Source organism: Halichoerus grypus, chromosome X (assembly GCF_964656455.1).
Source record: "Halichoerus grypus chromosome X, mHalGry1.hap1.1, whole genome shotgun sequence".
In the NCBI taxonomy this organism is placed as follows: domain Eukaryota; kingdom Metazoa; phylum Chordata; class Mammalia; order Carnivora; family Phocidae; genus Halichoerus; species Halichoerus grypus.
Genome location: NC_135727.1, coordinates 27,212,316 through 27,238,149, shown reverse-complemented (window position 1 = coordinate 27,238,149; position 25,834 = coordinate 27,212,316). Strand labels below are relative to the sequence as shown.

The window sequence follows — 25,834 nt, the reverse complement described above, 5'->3', positions numbered from 1 at the left end:
GCTATAAAATGGGAAGCCTTCCTTTGTGACAGGAATCCCTAATGAAGAGAGAAAGGGCAGTACAGAGAAGTCATGAAAAGCATGGGCTTTGGAATCAGACAGACCTTGAACCTCTCTCATATTCTATATGTCTAGATGCCTCATGTCTAGATGGCACATTCCAGCTCTTTCATACCACGCTGGCGTGGCTTAGTTCTACAGTCCCCCTGCTCCCCCAAATCTCCAGACAAGAAGCAGGCACAACTCCCCTACTTCAAGCCCCCAGTAGTGAAAACAGGGTTGGCTTGCTACCGAAGATCCAGAGACCCAACATGACAATGCTTACAAATGTAGAGTTTATCACAGGAGAAGAATACAATACAGCATGAAAGTAAGGACGAGCGTCACAGGCAAAGCCTGGCTCACAGAAAGCTGTCTGGAGAGGCCAGGTGCAAGCTCCAGTCGTCCTCCTCTGTAAGGGCCACGGTGGGATGCACTTTCTCTCTCAGATCAGAAACCGCAGAATTTCGACCCCAGAGCCCTGGGCGGGAGTAAAGTGCGTGGCATCAAGACCACGTGAAAATCATGCATCTCACTATTATTCAAACATAAATGCTCTAGGAGCGCCGGGGTGGCTCAGTCAGTGAAGCGTCTGCCTTCGGCTCAGGTCATGATCTCGGGGTCCTGGGATCGAGCCCCCGCATGGGGCTCCACACTTGGTGGGGATCCTGCTTCTCCCCCTCCCTCTCCTTCTGCCCCTCCCCGCCACTCGTGCTCTCGCTCCCAAATAAATAATCTTAAAAAAATAAAATAAAATGGCAAATTATATGTGATGTGAATTTATTCTCAATTAAAAACAAATAAACAAAACAATGCTGACACTGTAGTAAAAACTGCCCTGAAATCCCTGGGGTCCGTCGTCGCAGAGCCACGCTAGTAATCATTATGTTTTATGCTGTGGCAAAACAGCTCAGGATAATTCCAGGCTTATTGCATATCTCACTTGCAGCTTGCACATAAGGCTTGGCCCTTATAGAAGGTTAATACATGCATTAACCCTCACAGCACCCCTGCCAAACACAGTGACCCCCAAACCAGAGCTGGGACCCAACTCCTTTAGGCTAAGCCCTCCAGAAGAGAGAAGAGGGCCCAACCCATGCCACCTCCAGGCAGCCCTCCACCCGCAAACTCGATACAGGCCCATAGCCCCATTGGCACATCCTGATGGGGCTGCAACTCAGACCGATGCCCCCTTGATTTCCTGTGCTCTAAATAGCAGAGGGGAAGGGAGCCCTGCTTGAGACTGATCCTCCCTCCAATGCCACCAAGGGTGACCAACTGTCCCAGTTTGCCCGGGGCTCTGTCCTGGTTTGCACACTGAAAGTGTCGCTTCTTTGGAAATCCCCCAGTCCCAGGAAAGTTGGGACAGCTGGTCACCCTAATGCCACCCCTGGCCTCTATGATGGCCTCACCATCATAGTGTGGGTGTGTACCACCCATTACTATGGAGAGTGCTCTGGCTCTGCCGACAGGAAAGGGCCTGGCTCCCCTCACTTCCCAGAAGCCATCAGAGCCCTGCACTTGACCTGAAACTGTCGGGCCACTACTTCTTATTCTGTTGCAGCTGGGTGCTTCGCTCTACAAGCCGCTCCTGCAACCTCCCTCTCTTCTGCCTGCCAAATTATCTTTACTAACAGCGGGAATTCAAGGGCTCTTCATGCCTCTCATGATGGCTAAGTCTGCACAGACGCCTCTCAGCTGTTTCAACACACATTTACTGAGCCCTTATGGGGGTTATTAGAGGTGGCCCTTGCTGCCACTTGCTGGGAGCAGGCCTGATTTGACAGCCCCTCCACCTTCTGCAACAGCTCCCCCCCCACAACCCAGCAATATGCAGGCCTCCTGCCTGTTCTGGGAGCTCAGGATCCCATGCACAGGTCCTAGCTGCCCCCTTGCTTCCAAACACACAGCTCTCCAGCTCCAGGGGCACACAGTTTTAGCAAGAGCTGGTTCAGAATCAGGTTCTGCACCCTAATCAGGGTACCCAGAGGTGAGCACCAGGGGGTTCCAGCCTGTGAGGACCTAAGCTCTAGCAGGGGAGGGATGCACTCCCCAGAATGCAACGTTGCACTATGATAGAGAGGTAAGTCCAGGGACTGTGGGTGGGATCAGCCAAGGTTTCTTGGGGAGGGGACACCTGAGAGGAGCCTCACAGGTCACCTGAAAGTTGTGCAAAGAAGGGGGCATTGGGAGAGATCTTCGGAGGCCTAGAGAACAGCATCCATGGGGACATGGGATGGCACGAGGGGTGTGTGGAAAGGTAGGGAGATACAGGAATAGAATCCAGGGACCTGAAGGAGGAGAGATTTTCACTGAGGAAGCTGGAACCCAGTGTCTGATCTCCCAACCAGGTCCAGGAGGTGAGGGCTGGACAAGCAACCTTTGGAGGTGGTAATTGAGGCATGATGGCAGAGGCCAGCTTACAAGGGTGGAGGAGGTAGACACAGGGCTACAGAATGCTCTTCTAAAAGCTCAGCTCTGGGGCGCCTGGGTGACGCAGTTGGTTAAGCATCCAACTCTTGGTTTCAGCTCGGGTCTTGATCTCAGGGTTGTGACATCGAGCCCTGTGCGGGGGCTCTGAGCTAAGCACAAAGTCTGCTTGAGATTCTCTCTCCCTCTCCCTCTGCCCCTCCTGCTCATGTTCCCGCTCTCTCTCTCTCTAATATATAAATAAATCTTTAAAAGATAAACAAACAAACAAACAAACAAACAAATAAATAATAGCTCAGCTCTGACATGAATAGAAAGAGAAGTAGAGAGGCGCCTGGGTGGCTCAGTCAGTTGGGCGTCTGCCTTCAGCTCAGGTCATGATCCCAAGATCCTGGGATTGAGTCCTGCATCGGGCTCCTTGCTCAGCAGGGAGCCTGCTTCTCCCTCGGCCTGCTACTCCCCCTGCTTGTGCACGTTGGCTCTCTCTCTCTGATAAATCAGTCAATCAATCTTAAAAAAGAGAGAGAGAAGTAGAAAGGGCTGGCTTTGGTGTTTAGGATGGAAGAGAGAGATGCAGTAAGTTATAAGGGGGACTTCAGGGAAGGACCCAGTAGAAAAGGAGTGAATGAAGAATGAAGAGATAGAAGAGAGGGTTCTGGATGGGGGCTGGGTCCAGGCATGCTGCAAGGGGGTAAGGGTGAGGTCTCAGGTTGAACCAAGTCTCTCGTTCATTATCCTAAGCAACTAAGGACACTGAGTCAAATAAGGACACCAAGTCCCTGTTCTCAGGGGCGGCAAGTATACAGATCCTCAGCAAAGATTGTCCTGTGTCTTGCTGGGTACAGGGACAGGGAGGATCCTGTCCTGAAGGCAGTTGCTTCAGCTGGTGCTGGAACAAGCATCACGGTCTGTTCTGCTGAGCAAGTGGGGGCATGGGATGTGGCTTGGGGCTGTGTCATGGTTGGCTGAGCACTGGGCAAGGATCTACGTCCAGGTCTGACTGGGGAGGCCCTTCTTGTAGTATCCTGAGCAATGGCTCAGATATGACTCATGTTCTGATGGTTCCTGGTATGCCAAACTGGGGGGCTGTGACTTGGTCCTATACCCTCTGAGGTTGCATTGTCTGTATCAAGTGGTCGCCTATCCAACTCCTAACCTAGGCAGGAGACTACGGCTCAGTGTGCAGATCAGTGGTCTGGTCACCCCAACTCTCCAGTGACTTGCTGAGCAGAGAGATGTTCATGAGCCGTTTTTGGCTGAGGCTGTCTGTTGGTTCACCAAGCGGTGGTATAGCCCCCAGTTTGGTCTGGGCTATCTCCTCGTGTGTGAAGCACTGATATAGGGAGAAAGAAATGCCTTTCCCTGGGCAGATGCTGCCTCTTAGGGTTCACAGTGGTGGAGTGGATGTTGACCTTTTTCTGGGAAGGATTAGGCAGCGATGGTGCCAAGAGGGGATGAAGGTATGTGCCCTAGACCCAGTGGTAGCTGAGAGTGGGGTTCTCCAGATGAGCTGAGTAATGATCTAGCTTTAAGTGTTTATCTTTGTGGGGGCTTTGTCCTGGTGTGCCCAGTCCTGGTGTAACCACAAAGCATGGTCTTGGAAGAGAATGTCTTCTGGTCTTCTGGCACTCGTTTCTGTCATCAAGTTTAGATGAAGTCATACTGGATTAGGGCAGGCACTAAATCCAATTATGACTGGTGTCTTTATAAGAAGAGGAAATTTGGGGCACAGACACACAGAGACACACAGAAAGGAGAATGCCATGTGAAGACAGACAGAGATTGGAAGGATGTATCTACAAGCGAAGGAATGCCAAGGGTTGCTGGGAACCCACACAAGCTAAGAAGAGGCAAGGAGGGAATCTTCCCTAGAGCCTTTGAAGGGAGCAAGGCCCTGCTGACTCCTTGATTTCAGACTTCCAGCCTCCAGAACTGTAAGAGAATAAACTTCTGTTGTTTTAAGTGACCCAGTTTGGGGTAATTTGTTACAGCAGCCATAGGAAACTAATATACCTTGCTTCTACTTCCTTTCTTTTTGTACAGACCCTGCTTAAATGCTGAGGATTTCTTTCTATTTCCCTAGAACGTTCCTCTTTGGAGGCGCCTGGGTGGTTCAGTCGGTTAAGCATCTGACTCTTGGTTTCTGTTAAGGTCATGATCTTGGGTCTGGTCGGGCTCTGCACTCAGCAGGAAGTCTACATGGGAGATTCTATCTCTCCCTCTCCTTTTGCCCCTCTCCACACTCGTGTGTGCATGCCTTCTCTCTCTCTCTCTCTAATAAATAAATAAATAAAAATCTTAAAAAAAAAAAAAAAGGATTCTCTTTCCCTGCCACCACTGAGTCGCATGGAGGCGGAAGGTCGCGTGCAGTCAAGATTCAGCTACACTCGTAATCCACTACCATGGCCGAGGAAGGCATTGCTGCCGGAGGTGTAATGGACGTTAATACTGCTTTACAAGAGGTGCTGAAGACCGCCCTCATCCACGATGCGATGGCCTAGCATGTGGAATTCGCGAAGCTGCCAAAGCCTTAGACAAGCGCCAGGCCCATCTTTGTGTGTGTGCATCCAACTGTGATGAGCCTATGTATGTCAAGTTGGTGGAGGCCCTTTGTGCTGAACACCAAATCAACCTAATCAAGGTTGATGACAAAAGAAACTAGGGGAATGGGTAGGCCTCTGTAAAACTGACAGGGAAAACCCCGTAAAGTGGTTGGTTGCAGTTGTGTGGAGGTTAAGGACTATGGCAAAGAGTCTCAGGCGAAGGATGTCATCAAGGAATACTTCAAATGCAAGAAATGAACAAATAAACTTGGTTCTTGTTCCACAAAAAAAAAAAAAAAAGGAATGTTCCTCCTTGGACAAGTGAGTATAATTTAGCCAACCGCATTTCATCAAACATCCATATTTGTCAAGCAACTGTGACTGTTAAAATACTACCAGTGTATGTTAGTACCTATTGAAAATAGGACTAAGATTTCTTTTTTACACCATAACAAGTGAATTTTAAAATTTCCCACTGATTTAAAGCACAGCAACAGGGGCGCCTGGCTGGCTCAGTCAGTAGAGCATGCAACTCTTGACCTCAGGGTTGTGAGGGTGTTGGGTGTAGAGATTACTTAAAAATAAAATCTTTAGGGGCGCCTGGGTGGCTCAGTTGGTTAAGCGACTGCCTTCGACTCGGGTCATGATCCCGGAGTCCTGGGATCGAGTCCCGCATGGGGCTTCCTGCTCAGCGAGGAGCCTGCTTCTCCCTCTGACCCTCCCCCCTCTCATGTACTCTCTCTCTCTCTCTCTCTCATTCTCGCTCTCTCAAATAAATAAATAAATCTTAAAAAAATAAAATAAAATAAAATAAAGCACAGCAACATCTTTTATTCTGAGAGACAAAGAACTGAAAACATAACCAGGGAAGTGTTTTGTGTCAATGCCGCTTACTCAGTTTTTTCATCTTATTAATTTTGTTAGTACAGTTTTAATCCATTTTTTTAATACATAAGTTCATTTTACATTTTAGAAGTTTATTATGTTATTACTTAGAATTAAGTTTCTAGCACTCACATATTTGGGTTCCAGGTACTATATTTGATGGCGGGAAAGCAAATATACCACATTATAATTCCATTGCCTCCCCTTCTTTTTTAGAGTTGTCTGCTATCCTACACAACACTCTCCTTCTTTTTGCTTCATCCCTTTATCAAACACTCCAACAATATGGCTTTTGCTATCCTAAGCTTCCCCCGTTCACTTCTCCTTTTGCCAGTCCCCTTCCCCAACCCAATTTCTCTATTCCCTCTTCCTACCTACTAAGTATTATTAAACTCTAAATCATACTGGCTGGTGGTTGCAGAGATAAAAATACAAAGTCGGGCTCTCTGGCTTCCATTATGGGTCAGAATGAATGGCCCTTAAAGTTCAACTCAGGAAAGGTATAACCTCTGGGTCTAAGGCAACCCCCTAGCTAGCAAACAGTTTTCCAGGATCCATGCCTCACTTAAAACTTACTGCTTAAGGTTATACCATGTGATGGAACCTGTTTATTCTTTCACCTTTTTTTTTTTTTAAAGATTTTATTTATTCATTTGACAGAAAGAGACACAGCGAGAGAGGGAACACAAGCAGGGGGAGTGGGAGAGGGAGAAGCAGGCTTCCCGCGAGCAGGGAGCCCAATGCGGGACTCGATCCCAGGACCCCGGGATCATGACCTGAGCCGAAGGTAGACACTTAACGACTGAGCCACCCAAGCGCCCCTCTTCTTTCACCTTTAGTAGCTTGCTAGTCTGTCCTTGCTTAGGTCCCAGCTCCTGTCTGTGCCCTCATCCATTGCTAAGTGCTGCCTAGCTGCACACCACCTACCCAACTCCACACCATCTCCCCAGTTAAAACTTTGCCCAACCCCTGTCAGTTGCCTTGACTACCTCTATGTCCAACCAGGACTTTGACTTCTTCACAGGGAGCTCTTTAAAACTCCAATTTAGGGGCACCTGGCTGGCTCAGTCGGAAGAACATCAACTCTTGATCTCGGGGTTTTGAGTTTGAGCCCCACATGGGGCGCAGAGGTTACTGAAAAATAAGTAAATTTCAAAAAAAAAAACCCTCCAATTTATTGAGTCACATGTTGTGCTAAATGCTTCACATCCACTATTTTATTTAATGCTCACAACCATATGAGATAAGAATTACCCCCCTCACCTTCAGTCACTGACCGTGCTTTCCATTGTACAGGAAATAATGAGGACATCAACATACGCTTCTTCAATTTCCTTCTTCTCAACCTCAAAATCTCTCTGGATCTTGAAGTGCTTCACTTCCTTTATTCCCATTATGAAAACATGTCAAATGGGCAGAGACAGAAATAGAGGGGCATCCGAGAGACAGACATGGTTGATCCACGGTCTCAAGGAACTCAGACCTTAATGAATTCCATGAGGATCAACAAGAACTGTCTAAAAGGAAGTACCAAGAGGGGCGCCTGGGTGGCTCAGTTGGTTAAATGGCTGACTACTGATTTCAGCTCAGGTCATGATCTCGGGGTTGTGAGATTGAGCCCCACACTTAGCGGGGAGTCTGCTGCTCTCCCTCTCACTCTCCCTCTGCCCCTCCTCCCACTCTCTCTCAAAAAATAATCTTAATATAAAAAAGGAAGTACCAAGAGCCTGCCAAGAAATTTCAGAAAGCTGTCATCCAAAGAGATGTTGAAATCAGAAAACAAGCCTACTAAAGTTTGGGGCCTAAGAGTATAGCATTTCTGGTGGGGCAGCTTACTGACTTCTAAAAACATTCTTTTTCACATGCGGTCAGCCAATATGTAGAGGCTTTCACTCTTCAGCCTTTTCAAGGCACTACTCATCTTCTGCTCCCTGTCTTTTCTACCTGCCAGGGTTAATCACTCAGATGGCTTTGATTTTATCCCTGCAACTCCCTGATGAGTTTCAAAATAATGACTCCAAATGTCCCAGTCTCCCACCAAAACCAAGGGCCTCAGCCTGCCTTAGCTTTGAGGAAAGCTAATACCCCTCTTCTTTACATTCTACTGTATTTGGCCACTATCCAAGACGAAGCCCCTCTGATCATCTATCCTCTCTCTTCGTCTCCACACTTCGCTGTGTTTTCTCACCCACCCAAATTCCCACTGCACCTCTCCCTGTCAGACCTTTCCACTTGGCCCTAGAAAATTCTCACTCAAAGACAGACAAACCTTCTTCCATGGAAACTCTCCCATTTTCTGGCCTTAAATGAAACATGGTTCTCCCCTCAAGACTCCACTTCCCTGCATCTCCACATATCCCAGGACCTAGAGATAGGGTTGGCATTCTCCTACTACTTCATCACTACCTCTAAGCCATAACTCTTCCAACATTGCTTCCTTGAGGTTCATACCATCCATTCATTTTCTCTTCTTCACTGTGGTCATCTAACAACCTACTGGTCAGTGTCTCTCTCTTTCTTTCTCTCCCCCTGTCATTCACTGAATGTTGCCACTTGATTCACAGTCTTCCTCTCTAACAAATTGGCCATCATCCCAGATATCTTCAGTGTTCCTATCAACAAACATCCATCTTGGGCCCCTAATGTGCAGGTAGGGGAGTCTAGGAAGGCAGCATTTGAGCAGCCTCAGCTGAATGAAACTTGTGGTTTTTCTGGTGATTGCTCAATATGAAATGGCCGCATTTGAACAGGAACTCAGCCTTATGGTGTCCAGGATAGAGTCTAGGATGATTGTAGGTGAGTAGAATTTCAATAGATTTGAATTTTTCTCAGCAGCAGACTTGGTCTCCAAGTATCTGAGACAGGGAGATTTCTGGGAAAGAGCATTTAAGCAAGAGTTGCAGCAGACTGAGTCTAGGCTTATCTGGCTGGCAGTACTGCATTCACATTAATTTTTTTTTTTAAGTAGGCTCCACGCCCAGCACAGAGCCCACTGTGGAGCTTGAACTCATGACCCTGAGATCAAGACCTGAGCTGAAATCAAGAGTCGGATGCTTAACCGACAAAGCCACCCAGACACACCTACATCAATTCTATTCAAAGATACTGCCTTCTGAATTAATGTTTCATGATGTTGATAAGTACAAAATATTTTTTTAAGATTTTATTTATTTATTTGAGAGAGAGAGAGAGCAAGAGAGCATGAGCCGGGGGGGGGGGGGGGGGGCGCTGAGGGAGAAAGAGAAGCAGGCTCCTGGCTAAGCAGAGAGCCCAACACGGGGATCCATCCCAGGACCCTGGGATTGTGCCCTGAGCCAAAGGCAGCCACTTAACCACCTGAGCCACCCAGGCACCACACAAAATGTTATTTCAACAAATATTTCCTGAGAACCTCCTATGTGGCAGGCACTGCCCCAAGAGCTGAGTAAAGAAAAAAAAATCCCTTACCCCATTGCTTAAATCAGTTCACAACTATTTAACATAAATAATTCATATGTCAAGTTAAAATAATGATACTTCAGAGGGTTGTTGTGTTTTAAGTGAGATGATTCATATGCTAATAGCTCAATAAATGATAAGTAAATGGTAAAGGAGTGGGGCTATTAAGAACTCTGCACCTCCCAAGTGTAACCACCAGGTGTCAGGATCCCCTAGCTAAACCCTACTAGGTCAAGGGTGACCAGGTTGTCTACCCTCTCCAAACACCAGCAGAAGAAGCAAAGGACCTTGAGGTGACTCTTCGCCCCTCCCCTATTCCTGATTAGAACTACTTAGGTGTAAACATCTCTTAGTACCGATCTTAGGTGAGAACGTGTGCGCCTACAGAGTGAGCCCAATCCAAAGCATTCTACCATCTCGGTTAGGCACCACAATTTGGAAATGACCAAGATCTGGTCACGGAGAAGCAGAAAAGGGACATTCAAGGCAAAGAGGAGCAAAGCAAGGCAGATCCAGGGAGAAAATGAAGTAGGAGGAGGAAAGAAGATACTGAAACGGAAAGATAAAATTTCTCTTCCTCATTCACCTCTCCATGGCCTCACCCAAAGCTTTGCTAGAGACGTCTCATTTAAGCCACCAGCAACCTAAAACCCCCACCTCCCAGGCTCCTGCCACACGTCATATCCCTTTTTAATCCTTGTAATCCCACTGATTCTCTAGCTGGCTTTCTCCCGGATATATTTCAGAGAGGAGCTTTAGAGTCCCTGGCAAAGAACTCCTCATTCTTTTTTAGCCCATGTAATTTCTACTTTGTATCTGAGCTGCCATATTTTTCCAGACTTCCCTTTTCTCCTCATTAGAAGCTATATTTCCATTTTTTGAAAGATGCCTTCCCCCCCCCCTTACAATAGCCTCTTTGACTTTGCCAACTAACCCAGCTGCATATTTTATGTCCCAAGTGCCTAGTATTTTTGATCATTGGCATACATTTTCTCAGGCTTCCAATACGTTATGTTGAAAAGAGTCCACAGGCTTCCTGTGGGTTATTGACTTTTTGAATGTTAGTCTTAATTTTTCCTAATGCCTTGTAACATGTGGCATACCCAAACAGGAATGGGCCTTGTTCAGACACCATCCTGAAGTAGAAGTGCTGACTTAGTGTGCTCTCTCTGGACAGAAACCTTGCTGCAACCATTATTTAGACCCAACCACCAGTTGAGAGCTCTTTCCTTAACACAGAGAGTTTTGCTTAGGAATTTCTAAAGAAAACCCGAAGAACTAATTGAGAAAATGGAGCCTACGCTCTAGAAAGGACAAAATAATAAAAAGTAAAGCGTACTGCAATTAACATAATAGCCAAACTTGTGAACTACCACTAATCCGTTCTCTCCCTTGGCAGTGTGGCAAAGGGAAATGAATCTATTTCTAGGACAACATAAAGATTCTAGGAACTAACCTCATACATCCAGTTACCTAAAAAATCTGAACTTGGAATTCCTCCAAATCATGATCGATCCAGGTCAATGCCAGATCACGCAAGAGAGGCTTGAGTCCTTGCATTCACCGCTGCTACTGTTTCTAGCCATTGTCAATAGAGAAATAGCCTTATTATGGAAATGGCTCTCCCGTGGTGACACTGCACAGATCCACGCAGGCAAAGGCTTGAACTATCTGAGTTGTGGCAGAATGCCTTGTGAGCCTCCTGAAACACAAGAGCATGGGAGGTCTGTAAGGAGGTCGTCTCCCACTCACCTCCCTATCTTTTCTGGGAGGCTGTCATGAGACAGTTTCTTATCACCTCTCTGGTTTTGATAGGATATGAAGCTCTCTATGCTATGCCTTCGGAATAGAGCTGCAGAGGGGCACCTGGGTGGCTCAGACGTTAAGAGTCTGCCTTCAGCTCAGGTCATGATCCCGGGGTCCTGGGATCGAGCCCCACATCGGGCTCCCTGCTCCGTGGGAAGCCTGCTTCTCCCTCTCCCACTCCCCCTGCTTGTGTTCCCTCTCTCGCTGTGCCTCTGTCAAATGAATAAATAAAATCTTAAAAAAAAAAAGAAAATGTCTAAGTCTAGAAGTGACCTGCTGTCTCTTTACCAGCCAAATCAGTCAGGCCTTGGCCTTGCCTTGTCTCATGTGTAAGCTTGACAAGCCTTGAGCCATTCCACACAACCAAGGGGTGATTACATCCAAAGCATGATGGGTTGAGGCTACAGCTGATTCCACTGACGAGGTCAGCATCCTTCTACCCAGTGGAAGCTGTTGCTGTTTCTGACACTAAGTGAGGGGCCAAGAAACTAATTGGCTCCCCTTTTTTAAAAGGTTGCAAATCCGAACAAAAGAACATTCCGCAAAGCAATTTGCCTAGGCTCTTCAAAAGTCAATGTCCTGAAAGGCACACACACACAAAAAAAAGGCTGTGGAACTTTACTGGACACTAAATGAAGTGACAACTAAATACAATCTGTGACATTTGAGTGGCTTCTAGATGGAGTTTTAAACACCTCGAAAAGACACCATTACAATAATTAGAGAAATTTGAATACAGATTATAAGTCATAATAGCGTTATAACAAATGGTAAAATGAGTGGGATTGTTGTATTGTGGTTCTCTGGAAGAATGCTTCTGCTCTAGGGAACACGTGCTGCGCTCACCTCAGCTGCACGTACCCTAAAACTGGAACGACACAGAGAAGACTGAGCACAGCCTCTGCACAAGGATGAACCGCAAATTTGTGACGCGTTCCATATCTTTAAAGATCCTTATTTAAAAAAAAAAAAAAAAAAAGGAAACACATGCTGAAGTATTCAGGGAGTCCGTGCAATTTACTCTCAAATGATTCAGGAAAAAAATAATGTATATTTACACACAGATAAAGCAAATGTGGCAACATGCTGACAATTGATAAAGGGCATAGAGGTATTCGTTGTATGATTCTTACAACTTAATATCTTAAATATTTCAAAATAAAAAATTAGGAGGAACCATGCTGCAAAGAACATTTTGCACATATCTTATTGGGCACATGAAACTCTAGGTTATATACTAGAAGTGGAATTTCTAAGTCATAAAATATGAGCATCTTTAGCTTTATTTGATATTGCTAAATTACTCTCCAAGGTGGTTGTACCAGTTTTTACTTCCACCACATTTTACCACATCTTCACACAACACTGTCAGTTCTCGTTTCTGCCAATCTGATGGGTGTAAGATAGTATCTCATTACTGCTTTTTTCCTAACATTTTATTACAAAAAGAAATTTAAACATAAAGTTTAAAAAAGGGGTGCCTGGGTGGCTCAGTTGTTAAGCTTCTGCCTTTGGCTCGGGTCATGATCCCAGGGTCCTGGGATTGAGCCCACATTGGGCTCCCTGCTCGGCGGGAAGCCTGCTTCTCCCTCTCCCTCTCCCACTCCCCCTGTTTGTGTTCCCTCTCTTGCTATGTCTCTCTGTCAAATAAATGAATAAAATCTTTAAAACAAAAAAAAGAAGTTTAAAAAATTATGCAGTGAATTCAGGTGGTGGCTACATGAGCATTTTGTCATATTTGCTTTATCACGTATCTATCCATCCCTCCATCCATAATTCAATTCATCATATTCTGTTATGTATTTGAAAGTAAATAAATTGAAACCATCTTTATACTTCACCTCTAAACACTTCATCATGCATATCATTGACAAGAGTTCAACATTTGCTTACAGATTTTTTTTTTAATTTTTATTTATTTATTTGAGAGACAGAGTGAGCGAGAGAGAGAGAGAGCACACATGAGCAGGGGCAGAGGGAGAGGGAGAAGCAGGCTCCCTTGCTGAGCAAGGAGTCTGATGCAGGGCTCAATCCCAGGACTCTGGGATCATGACCCGAGCCCAAGGCAGACGCCTAACCGACTGAGACACTCAGGTGTCCCTGCTTACAGATTTTTAAGGTAAAATATATACACAGTGGAATGCCCAAACCATGAATATGTATTTGCTGAGTTCTAACAAATGCACATACACATGTAACCCAGACCTCTGTAAAAATATAGAACATTACCATCACCGCTAGAAAGCTCCCTAATTTCTCTCCAGGCCAACCCCTGCTCCCACTTCCACCAGGTAACCACTGCTCTGATTGATTTTTCCATGATTAGTTTTGTCTCTTCTAGATACAATATGCACTTTTTGTGGACAATTTCTTTCACTCAGCATGTTTTTGAGATTAATACATGTGTTTGCCTCTATCACTAGTTTGTTCCTTTTCTTTTTTAGGACTTTATTTATTTGAGAGAGAGAGAGAGAGAGCACAAGCAGGGCGAGAGGGAGAAGCAGGCTCCCTGCTGAGCAGAGAACCCTACTCGGGACTCGATCCCAGGACCCTGGGATCATGACCTGAGCCAAAAGAAGATGCTTTAACCAACTGAGCCACCCAGACGCCCCTAGTTTGTTCCTTTCTGTCGCTGAGTAGAATTCCATTGTATGAATATGGCACAGTTTGTTTATCCATTTTTCTGGTGATAGACACCTAGTCTCTTTTCAGTTTGGGGTTATTATGAATAAGGCTGCTACGAACATTCTTGTCAAGTATTTTTGTGGACAAATGTTTTCATCTCTCTTGGGTTTTTATTGTTTTAATCTGCATGTCTCTGATTACTAGTGAAACTGAACATATTTTCTCTTTTTTTAAAGTTTATTTAAGTAATCTCTACACCCAACGTGGGTCTTGAACTCACCACCCCCAGATCAAGAGTTGCATGTTCTTCCAACTGAGCCAGCCAGGCACGCCAAACATATTTTCATATTAGCCATATTTTACTGTATATATTATCTACTTTTATCTTTTGTTCATTTTTCTGTTAAGCTGTTTGTCTTTAATCTTTTATCTTTATGAAGCAGCTCTCGGGACACCTGGGTGGCTCAGTCAGTTGCGCATCTGACTCTTGGTTTCAGCTCAGGTCGTGATCTCATGAATCGAGAGATGGAGCCCTGCATTGGGCTCTGTGCACAGTGTGGAGTCTCCTTGAGATTCTGTCTCTCCCTCTCCTTCTGCCCCTCCTCCAAGCACACTTTCTCTCAAATAAATATCTTTTAAAAAAGCAGCTCTCTTTAAGTTTTATTTATTTAAGTCACCTCTACACCCAACATGGGGCTCGAACTAACAACCCCAAGATCAAGAGTTGCATGCTCTTCTGACTGAGCCACGCAGGCACCCCAAGAAGCGCTCTTTTTATTCTGGATGCTAATTACATATTTCTTACATGTTGTAAATATCTTCTCTTCTCTTTGTTTATAGTATCTATTCTTATATAGAAGTTTTAATTTTTAACACTGTCGAATTTACTAATTTTTTTCTTTTACAGTTGTACTTTATGCACCTTGTCTAGGACAGTGATCTTTGGTCTAGGGTACATATTCCCTGAAGGTATGTGAAGACTTTTAAGGTGTTTAAGAGTATGGACGGCTTTGAAGGAATTAAGTTCTAGATTCCCAATTGCCATATCTATTCTTTCCTAAAAGTGAAATATTTCAGAATGCCTGTGTGGTGGCCTCACTCTAGGTCTCCTTTTCCACCTTTCCTTTCACAAATGCCTATATCCCTTTTCCCCAGTATGAATCTTAGTATTGTTCATTCCCTTAAGTATAAAACATCTGGTGAGCCAAAGGGGCAAATCAAAGTATTGGTGTTAAAAGTGTACATACTGTATTTATATGAAATTATAAAACAGGGAAAATGAATTCCTAGTGAAAACAGAACAGTGGTTGCTTCTGGGGTGGGAATGAAGATTCTCTACTTCAAACAAAAAAACACAACAGCAAATAACATGCATGTTGAAGTTTTCAGGAGTGAAGTGTACTAATGTCTGAAACTTACTTCAAAATGCATAAAAACATAACATGGGTTAATGAAGGGTATAGGGGCCCAAGGCAGGCTACCCCAAGATGGGCCACTTTGGCATAAAGATTATTTCGACTTAAAAGTAACCAAAACCTAGGAGATGCAGGAAAGGCTCTCTGGGTTCCCCACAACGGCCTAAATTTACATTGGAAAGCAGAGCCTGTACCAGGAAGAGAGCTATTTTTTTTTTAAAGATTTCATTTATCCATTTGAGAGAGAGAAAGAGCGAGAGAGCGAGAGAGAGAGAGAGAGAGAGAGAGAGAGAGAGAGAGCACGAGTTGGGGGAGGGGCAGAGGGAGAAGCAGACTCCCTGCGGAGCACAGAGCCCAATGTGGACCTATCTTGGGACTCCCTGATCATGACCTGAGCCGAAGGCAGATGCCCAAACAACCGAGCCACCCAGGTGCCCCAGGAAGAGAGCTATTAACAGGAACTCCCCTTTATGTAAGGAACTTAACCTGCAAAATAGGACAACCTTGTTTTTCTAAACATCTCCCTTCACCTTCCTGCTAATGGCCTTCTCCTCTTTGTATCCTCAGACCTCTCCTTAGTTCACGTAAGCTTCATGTTGCCTCACTGTCTTTGGAATCTCCAGGTCTGTAGATTTACTATACGTACGCCTATTAAATTTGGTTTTCTCCCGTCAATCCGTCTCATGATAATTTGATTCTAAGTCCACTTCGAAGGACCACAGGGCAGCAGGAGGCCTTCCACCCCAACAATGGGTAGACAGAAAAAGAGGTATTAAAGTGAACATAACAAAATGCTAATTACAGAATCTAGGTGCCAAGGATATGGACATTTGTATACAATTCTATCAATTTTTTTACTTGTTTAAAACAAGTAGATGCTGGATGCCTGGGTGGCTCAGTTGGTTAAGCGTCTGCCTTCGGCTCAGGTCATGATCTCTGGGATCTGGGGTTCTGGGTTCTGGGATCGAGTCCCATGTCAGGCTCCCTGCTCGGTGAGAGCCCGCTTCTCCCTCTCCTCCCCGCTTGTGCTCGCTCTCTCTCACTGTCTCTGTCACTATCTGTCTCTCTCTCTCAAATAAATAAATAAAATCTTAAAAAAAACCAAGTAGATGCTGAGGAAGCTTCCTCTAGTCAAAGTCTCGTGTCTTTTTCTGCTCCTGAGAGACAGGTCCATGAGAACAAAGCGATGAGAGCTGTGGGTGGCAGTGCCTTGTATCATCCAGGCAACAAATTCATGGCAAGGCTCTGCCTCATCTATCTTAGAATTAGAATTCAGAATTGAAATAGTTGTTACAAGGAATGCATTAACACGTTTTTATTTGAACTGGAAAAAAAAGTCAGACTTTTTAAAACAAAATAAGTCTTATTTGACTTTTTTTTATGATGAATAGGACTGCCAGTTAGATTATATAGTGGGCATTTTCTATAAATTGAATAAACTCAGATCAGTAGCTTCAAAAACTATATGAAAATATATTTAAAGCTCAAGACAAAATAGAAGCATTTATTTTAAAATTCTATATTGGCAAATATTCATTCAAATTAACAATATCTTAATTTTTCCAACCCTTTCTGAGTATATCAGGTTAAATAAGTTACCACTCAGTGAAAAAGTAAAGAGGTACAGTTACTAGTCATCTAAAAAGCCTTTTTTTTTTAAAAAAAAGTTTTTTATTTATTTGACAGAGAGAGACACAGCGATAGAGGGAACACAAGCAGGGGGAGTAGGAGAGGGAGAAGCAGGCTTCCCGCTGAGCAGGGAGCCCGATTCGGGGCTCGATCCCAGGACCCTGGGATCATGACCTGAGCCGAAGGCAGACGCTTAATAACTGAGCCACCCAGGCGCCCCTAAAAAGCCTTTTTAGTATAGTTCCTAGAAGGTGAGAAAGCGAATAACTCTAATGAATGAGTAACAAATTCTTTTACAAGTCAGGTGGTTTCCAATCCTTTGCTTTCAACAAATTTGAAGGAAAATCTAATCAAGTAGCCAGACAAGAGATCATAAAAAGACATTTCTGATAGATCACTATGTGATTTTTGGCAAACAACTCAGAAAGAGCTCAAATAGTTAAATTACGATGCTATTACAATACTGTTTATATTTTCAGATGCTTACATGTTTGAACAATTTTCTCAGTGCCTCATAAAAACAAAAATAGAATTGAAACTGAACTCTCATTCCAGCAACAGGTTGTATTCATCCATCCATAAGTACATGGGAGGGGGAAAAAAATCCAGCTCATTCAAGGGTGCATTTCCAATAAAATTTGACTTTGATGTTTTCCATTCATTTATCAAAATGTATAAAAAAATTTATGTTTTGAGCAATTTTATACCAATAACAGTTACAAATAACTCAATCCAGAGAAATTTTTTTAATAGCTAAGAATATGTTTATAGGACATTTGCTAAGAAATTGTTTTATATTCACATTTTTGCTACAAAGAAATATGACAGGGTGATCAATAAAGGACTTTTAAGCATAAAAATATATCACACCAAGATAAAATTCTATGGGGGAAGTGGAACGGAAAAATGAATTAAAGACAAAAATAGATAAAAATTTTCTGGCTATTAAAGAAGAGCTTATCCCTTTAATTTTCAAATGGATGACAGTGGGTATCAAATCATTATGGTATTTAGATTTCATTTAAAATAGTGATAGATTTGGTTTTTATGCCACCATTTATAATATATTGGAAATTACATCCTTTGTAATTATCTTAACTTATAACGAAAACATTTTTATGTCACATTAAACATGTAAAAGTGGATCCATAATTTTTCAAAATTCTTTGAGGGATATGAGAGCAAACAGCATGAAAACCAGTGGTCTAAGAAATCATTTCCTACCCTATGATGAAATTATATTCTCTTGTATTTTCTTTATTTCTTATTTTTTTTAAAGACTTTATTTATTTATTTGAGAGAAAGAACAGGAGCAGGGAAGAGGAACAGAGTGAGAAGCAGGCAGGGAGCCTGACAACAATGTGGGGCTCGATCCAGGACCCTGGGATCATGACCTGAGCTGAAGGCAGACGCTTAACTGACATGAGCCACCCAGGCACCCTCTCTTGTATTTTCTTTAAAAATGTCAAAGTTTGGGGGCACCTGGGTGACTCAGTTGGTTTAGCATCGACTTGGTTTTGGCTCAGGTCATGAGCTCAGGGTCCGCTTTCCCTCTCTCTCTCCCTATGACCCTCCCCCCCGCTCGTGCTTATTCTCTCTCTCTCTCTCGATAAAAATAATAATAAAATTTTTTAAAATGTCAAACTTTTGCCTTTCACATTTCTGTCTCTAATCAGCCTGGAGTTGAGATTTCCCCAAAACATAGCCCAGATAGACACAGCACCAGAATCAGCTGGAGCCTGTGGGGAAGCTTTACATTTCCCCCAAACATAGCTTAGCTTTCCTGACTCTGAATCACGGGAGTGGGGAGTATCCAAGAATTAGTAGTGTCAAAAAGCTGTTCAAGTGATTCTGGTTCACCATCAGGTTGGGGAAGCACTGACTTATATGATAGAGGCCAAACGATTTAATGTACCATGCAAGGTGTTACAGACTGGTCTGTATTCCCCCCAAAATTCATGTTGAAGTCCTAACCCCCAGTACCTCAGAATGTGACTGCATTTGGAGATAAGGCCTTGGAAGAGGTAATTAAGTTAAAATGAGGTGATTAGGGTGTGCCCTAATCCAATACGACAGATGCCTTTATTGAGAAGAGATTAGGACGCAGACATACCTAGCGGGAAGACACAGAAGACGGCCATCTGCAAGCCTAGGGGACAGACCTCAGATGTGAACCTGCCAACACCTTGAACTCATACTTCAAGCCTCCAGGACCGTGAGAAAATAAATTTCTGTTGTGTAAGCCACCGGTCTGTGGTATTTTATTATGGCAGCTCGAGTAGACTAATATACAAGGATTTTATCTGGGCCCTGACTACCTCTCTAGAGCCTCGGGTCTCTTGTCAGGCTCCATCCATCCCCCCATTACCACCTACCCACACCTCCGGCTTACTAGTTTTGAGACCTTGGGCAACCTAACCTCTCTGTCCCCAGTTGTCTTACTTGTAAAATGGGGATAATAATATCACCTCCCTAGAGCTGCATGATGATTAAATGTGATCATCTATGTAAGGCACTGAACACAATGTGAACATAAAAAACACTCAGTAAATGTTAGCGGCTACACTCTGGCCATAAGGCATTAACTGCCATTCTCCAACTGCATGTTGTTTTGTTCTACCTCCATGAGTCAGCACATCAGCTGACACGTCTGCTTAGAATGCCTTTCTTTTTTTTAATATTTTATTTATTTATTTGACAGAGAGAGACACAGCGAGAGAGAGAACACAAGCAGGGCGAGTGGGAGAGGGAGAAGCAGGCTTCCTGCGGAGCAGGGAGCCCGATGCGGGGCTCAATCCGAGGACCCCGGGATCATGACCTGAGCTGAAGGCAGACACTTAACGACTGAGCCACCCAGGTGCCCCTTAGAATGCCTTTCTCCCACCATGTCAGCTAGCTAACTCTTGGTTGTCCTTCTGAAGTCCGTGTACAGCCAGCTCTGATTCACTCTTCCCCCTCCCCCCGCTTCTAGAGCTCTCCTCTAGATTCCCACAGCACTCTGTGCTTGCCTCTACCAAGTGAGATGCCATCGCAGGGTTTTCGGCAGAGGAGTGACCTGATCTGGCTTGAGTATCTACCATATGCCAGGCACCATTTTAGGTTCTGAGTCAAGATGAGAATAAAAAGAACACTTAACTTATAGGGTTACTGAGAGGATTATGAGAGACTTAAGACAGTGCCTGGCATATGGTAAACTCTCAGGAAATGCTAACAATTATTATCTATCTACATTCAGGACACTTCCTCACATCTATTGACATCTGTGGCCTTTGGCTCCTAGTCTCCCTCCCTGAACACAAATCCCATTACCATCCTGGGTGATGATACCGCCAACGTGCTAGCGCCTCTCCTGGACCTCAACTCCTGTAGCTTTCACCTCCACCCTTCTCCAGATAACCATGACAATATCCTGACCTTGACGTTGTTGTTGGACTTTTGCAGACTGAATACATTGTGTACAACCAAAGGAATAGATTAGAAAGCCCAGGCGGAATTTTCCGTTAGCTTAAGTTGAGAGCGAGCTCTTCTGTCCCTACCTCAAACAAGCAAAAAGTCTCTTCTGTATGACTGAGTCCTGGAAGATAAAAGCAAAGGAAAAAAGGGAGGGCTGGCTGGAGATGCTAGTTTTGCGGGCACGAGATAAGGGCAGGCATCTCTATGACTGCTCAAAAGAGAGGAAATTACAGTTGCAGTCTTTCTGGCAGCAAGGAGGGAGGGAGAGGTTAGTGATCAAGACACCTGAGCAGGTCAGGAGACTGCGGGGCAGGTGCTGCTGATAAACACTGTTCAGCATGAATGACCTTCACAGAGGCTGTTCTCTGGTGATGAGTCAAGAGTAAGCCTATGCAGGTGTGTACTCCTTCCTGCCAGAAAGTACATAGCTCTGGGGGCAATGCCTGGAAGTCAGGGCTCACCCCACCTTCCTTCACTCAAAACAACCCTGCTCTTGATTTAGTTGGGCTTCCAATTACAACTGCATTTGCGAAGTGTTTAGTGCTAAACCTTGGCTTTTCCTCTCAGCAGATAACTACACATGTTACTTTCCACGGAATCCAGCTGCCACTGAGGTGTGGTGACCACCCTCAAGATTCTTCTCTACTTATCTACATCTCATCACTTTTAGCCTCTAAGGATGTATCCTTTTTCCTATTCAAGGTTAATGCCACTACTCATGCTTGATTCCATCTCTTTCTCAGTTCTGCTGCGTCTTTATGCTATCTATTTTCCTTTCTCCATATTAAGTTGCTGTTTGGAGTATTTGGCAATGGTTTAACATTGGCAATTTCATATGGTTCAAGCTAATATACCTTCGTTCTTTTCCTCTCTAAATATTCCTTCTCCTCGACCAAAAACAATTACAACAAAACATCCTTTTACAGACAAGAGTAACCTCTCTATATAGATTGTATTTTTGTAACATCACCCCTCTTGTGTCCCTTCATATAAAACCTAAACACCATACCCCAGCTGTATCAGCTATATCTGCCTTTGTTGGTCACATCTCCCAACTGATAATTCACCTAACAAATACTTACCAAGGGTCTGGCGTGTTTATGAAATTTTTATTCACTCATTAAACAAATATCTTCTGAGTACCTACCCTGTGCCAGACACTGTTCTAAGAAGTACTTGGGCTAGATCAGTGAACAAAATAAAAATTCCTGTCCTCTTGGAGCTTATAGTCTAGTAGGGGTTGGTAGCAGACATACAATAAATAAACACAATAAAGAAAATAATCGGGGTGCCTGGGTGGCTCAGTCGGTTAAGTGTCTGCCTTCAGTTCAGGTCATGATCCCAGGGTCCTGGGATCGGGCCCTACTTCGGGCTCCCTGTTTAGCAGGGAGTCTGCCTCTCCCTCTCCCTCTGTCCCTGCCCACCATTCGTTTTCTCTCTCTCTCACTCTGTCTCTCAAATAAAATCTTTTAAAAAATAACCATATAGTATGTTCCAAAGTGATAGATGCCATGGGGGAAAAAAGTAGAGCAGGGGAGATTGACAACGCTATGAGAGAAGTTGTAATTTCAAATACGGTGGTCATGGTAGGCCTTATTGAGAAGGTGACAATTTTTTTTTTTTTTGAGAAGTTTACAATTAAGCAAAGACTTGAAGGACAAGCCATGGATATATCTGGGGGAAGTGTTCCATGCAGAGTGAATAGCAAGTCCAAAGGCCCTGAGGCAGGAAAGCTAAAGGAATAAGGGGAAAGAATAGGAGATGAAGACATAAAGGTACAAGGACCCTGACTGTGTAGAGCCTTTGTATTAGTTAACTACTGTTGGGTAACAAATTGCCCTAAAATTTAGCTATTTAAGGGGTACCTGACTGGCTCAGTCGGTGGAACATGGGACTCTTGATCTCGGGGTCATGAGTTTGAGCCCCACATTGGGCGTGGAGATTATGTAAAAAAATAAAAACAAGTAAGTAAAATTTAGCTATTTAGAACAGCAATACACAGGAATTTAAGAGTGGTTTGGCTGGGTGGTTCTAGCTTTGGGTTTCAAGAGGTTGCAGTCATCTGAAGTCTGGGCCTGAAGAATCCTCTTCCAAGGTGGCTCACTCATGTGGTTGACAGGTTGGTGTTTGCTGGTGGTGAGGGAGGAGGAGATGTGAAGAAGGGGAAGACTCAGGTTTTCCCCGTGTGGCCCTCTCTACATGCTGTTTGAGTATCCTCATGACATAACAGCTGGCTTCCTACAGAGCAACCAATCCAAGAGAGAGGGAGGCAGGGACCACAATGCCTTTTATGACCTAGGCTTTTAAATCATATGCCATCACTTCCACAGTATTCTATTAGTTTACACAGGTCAGCTCTAGTTCACTGTAGAAGACAACTAGCCAAGGGCATGAAGAGCAAGAGGCAAAGATCGTTAGAGATCATCCTGGTGGCTGGCTACAACAGCCTCTGTAGGTCATTACACATCTGTAGCTTTTACCCTGAGTGAAATGGAGAGCCATTGAAGGGATTTGAGCAGATAAATGACAATGAGCTGACTTATTAGGACAGCTCTGGCTGCTTGTGTGAACAGAGTGGAGAGGGGCAAGGATGTAAGCTGGAAAACCAGCGAGGAAGCTAAAGTGCAAAAGAGAGAGAGACCAGGGTTATAATGGTGTCGATGAGAATTGGTGGGATTCTGGATCTATTCTGAAAATTGAGATGGACAGGATTTGCTGATGAACTGGATGTGGGATAGGAGAGTGGGGGGCGGATTAAAGATGACTCCAAGAGTTTGGGAGAAATTACAAAAATGAGTTAGACATAGATTTTACCATAAATGAACTTAAGGTATAGGTGAGATAAGACATGTACACAAATAGCTATATTACATGGCAGAAAGCACTACGATCCATAACAAAGGCACAAATTCAAGTGCCAAGTGAGATGAAAAAGTTCTGGAGGTACTCAATGCCACTGATCTGTATACTTAAAAATGGTTAAAATGGTAAATTTTACGTTATATACTTTTTTTTTAAGTGATCTCTTTGCCCAACATGGGGCTGGAATTCACAACCCGAGATTAAGAGTTGCATGCTCCACTGACTGAGCCAGCCAGACGCCCCTATGTTACATACATTTAATTACAATTTTGAAAAGGTGCTAACAAAACCAAAAACAAAAATTCAAGTGTCAAGAGAGTTCAGAGGAGGAAGAAGAGATGACCTCCAGCTAAAGGAATCAGAGAAGGCTTTGAGTAAGGGCAGTCTTTCTACCCTTGAGACATGTGAGTAAATGAATGGAAGGCAGGAAAGCTGGGGATGGGCAGGCGCACAGTTCATAGTTGCATTTTGTTAGAAGATAGGTAGTGTGCACTAAAACTGCAGGCGATGACTGATGACAGCCTTCTATGACCATCTCAAGCGACCTCAAGGAAGAATCAAAAACAGGAAGAACCGGAAAACCAATTAAGCAGAGACAGGCAACCAATAAACAATCAGATATGATAGAAACCTAAAGTATTAAGAAGACCTAAGGGTCTTTCTTGTGTCTATGTGGAAATCAATAAACCTTAATATCTTTTAAACCTTAATTTTTACAACCGTAACAAATTATACCTTTTGATGCACAAGTATTTGGACAGCTGCTTGCAAGCAAGCATACCCTTTTCCCCTTTTGTATATATAATCCCCGGTAGCTAACGAGCTTCGGAGCAGTTCTTCAGAGCCATCTGAAAGACTGTTTTCCCAGGCTATAGTACCCAGTAAGACAACGAATAAAGCATTTACTATCCTACTTTGAGGATGGTTTTCTTTTAGTTGACAGTAGGGTGCCCAAGGGAAGAGTGAACATAAAGCTAAGGAGTTTTAACATTATCCGGGAAGTAGTGTTGAAGGGTTTAACTCACATGGCCTTGTGCAGGCTGTACTGCAGGGGACCAGTCCTAGGGATAGAGAGGCCAGTCAGGAGACCAGGTAATGGTCAGACACACCTGTAATCAGAAGATCTAGGTTTGAATCAGTGTTGCAGCTCCCACACGTACTAGCAGTGTGACTCTGGGCAAGCCACCTAAACTCTCTAAACCTCAGTGTCTTCATCTGTAAAATGGAAATAATGGTAGTTACGTATTTCATAAGATTGCTGTGAGAATTAAATGAGATAACTATTTGCTTTGCAATTCCTATTACTGCCGTAAGTCAGATGTGAGATTCTCAGAGCTATGACAGTAAAAGAGGATCGGAGGGGATAATATTTAGCAAAAGCCTAACAACCAAAAAGAAGTCTCGTCTCTCCTCCCTCCAAGTTCCCTTTTCAAGAAGAGCAGCATCATTTGAGGATGCAGGTGATACTCAAATTCTTCCTCTTGAAATGAAACACTCATTCAGAACCTCTCATGTCACTACGCTAGCATATTAGGGAGCCCAAGTTTGTGAAACAAAATTCATTTGTCTGTTTGACAATCTTACAGCATACTTGAAATAAATCCAGGATATGATCAGCATTTTATGTACCAGATTTCCGGTTTCCCTGCCTTCTAATTTCTTCCCTATTCATTTTCCTTTATCTCTCGATCCCCTTCCTGTCCCAACTGAATGTCTTTTTCCTTTTATCCTTCCCATCTAGGGCACAGACCATATTCTAACCTCAGTTCCCTCATTTATTAGCTGCATGCTAGTGGAGGGGCTTATCCTCTCTGGGCTTCAAATTCCTCTGTAAAATGGGTTTAATAAGAGAGTGCCTATCTTACAGGGTTGTCAAAATAACAACAAAGAAACGTCATACGCCTATCACAGTGCCAGGTCTACAGTGAGAACTCAACTTGTTCGCTCTCTTTTCATCCTTAATTTTACCTCTATTCCCCAACTGGTCAACACCAGAGCCCAGCAGGTAAAAGCGTGGGAAAAAAAAACACCTCGAGGCTAAAGAGGAAACGCTTGAGCTGGGGGCGGGGACTGCGAGGTACCCACTGCGCAGGCGCATTTGCTAGGTCAGGTTCTGGCTTCCAGCTGGGGGGGGGTTGGGGGGGGACGAGGGCTTCGATTGTCCTGGCTGCCCCCTTCCGACCCAGGGAAGTGGCGGAACCTTGATTGCACCCCGGGAGGGCTCAGCACTAATCAAAGACGCCAGGGCCTGAAGGGTAAGTTCGAAAATGGCGGAGGGGGAAGAAGGAGGGGCCTTGCAGGGCGGGAGGCTGGTCCCCGCGCGGGGGCGGTAAAAAGGAGTCTAGCGGGGGCGGGGGCCGGGAGCCGGGGGCCTCCGTGGCGCGGCCAGGGCCGTGAGACTGACCGACCGTGGCCGGTGTCTGTTTGAGGCCCTGTCGTGGACGCACCTCGGGTTCCCCGACTCGGGGCTCCTCCGGGCGATGGGCGGGCTGGTGGGTGCGCCTGCGGGAGACGAAGGGACTTCCGTTTCCTTCTAGGCTGGGGCCCGGCCGCAGAGCGGAGTTGGCATTTCCAGATTGGGGCTCGGGCCGCCCCTCCTCCAGGACCCTCCCCTCCGGACCGCGCAGGGCGCCGCGGGCGATCCGGGCTGGCTCTTCTGGCGCGGTGGGTACTGCCTGTACGGGCTTCCTCCTCCTCACCCCTCCCTCC

General features: G+C 44.6%; 1 protein-coding gene, 1 long non-coding RNA gene, 1 other non-coding gene and 1 pseudogene across 4 annotated transcripts in view; 3 read left to right on the top strand and 1 right to left on the bottom strand.

Moving 5' to 3' along the window:
- LOC118544032 (uncharacterized) overlaps positions 1–25,707 on the bottom strand; it is a 66,494-nt gene extending 40,787 nt beyond the window's left edge. Inside the window, exons 1-2 of the long non-coding RNA XR_013444698.1 lie at positions 25,573–25,707; positions 24,151–24,234 (exon numbers count right to left, since the gene is read on the bottom strand). This is a non-coding gene — a long non-coding RNA (uncharacterized LOC118544032). The remainder of the gene's footprint in view (positions 1–24,150; positions 24,235–25,572) is intronic.
- Positions 4,795–5,450, top strand: LOC118521798 (small ribosomal subunit protein eS12 pseudogene; annotated as a pseudogene).
- LOC118521799 (U6 spliceosomal RNA) lies at positions 11,980–12,087 on the top strand. The gene has a single exon (XR_004910307.1). It is a non-coding gene; the product is annotated as a U6 spliceosomal RNA (small nuclear RNA).
- Positions 25,669–25,834, top strand: part of XIAP (X-linked inhibitor of apoptosis) — a 53,370-nt gene continuing 53,204 nt past the window's right edge. For both annotated transcript variants that reach the window (XM_078064775.1, XM_078064777.1), the window contains exon 1: positions 25,669–25,789. The gene's annotated coding sequence lies outside the window, so the exon portion shown is untranslated. The remainder of the gene's footprint in view (positions 25,790–25,834) is intronic.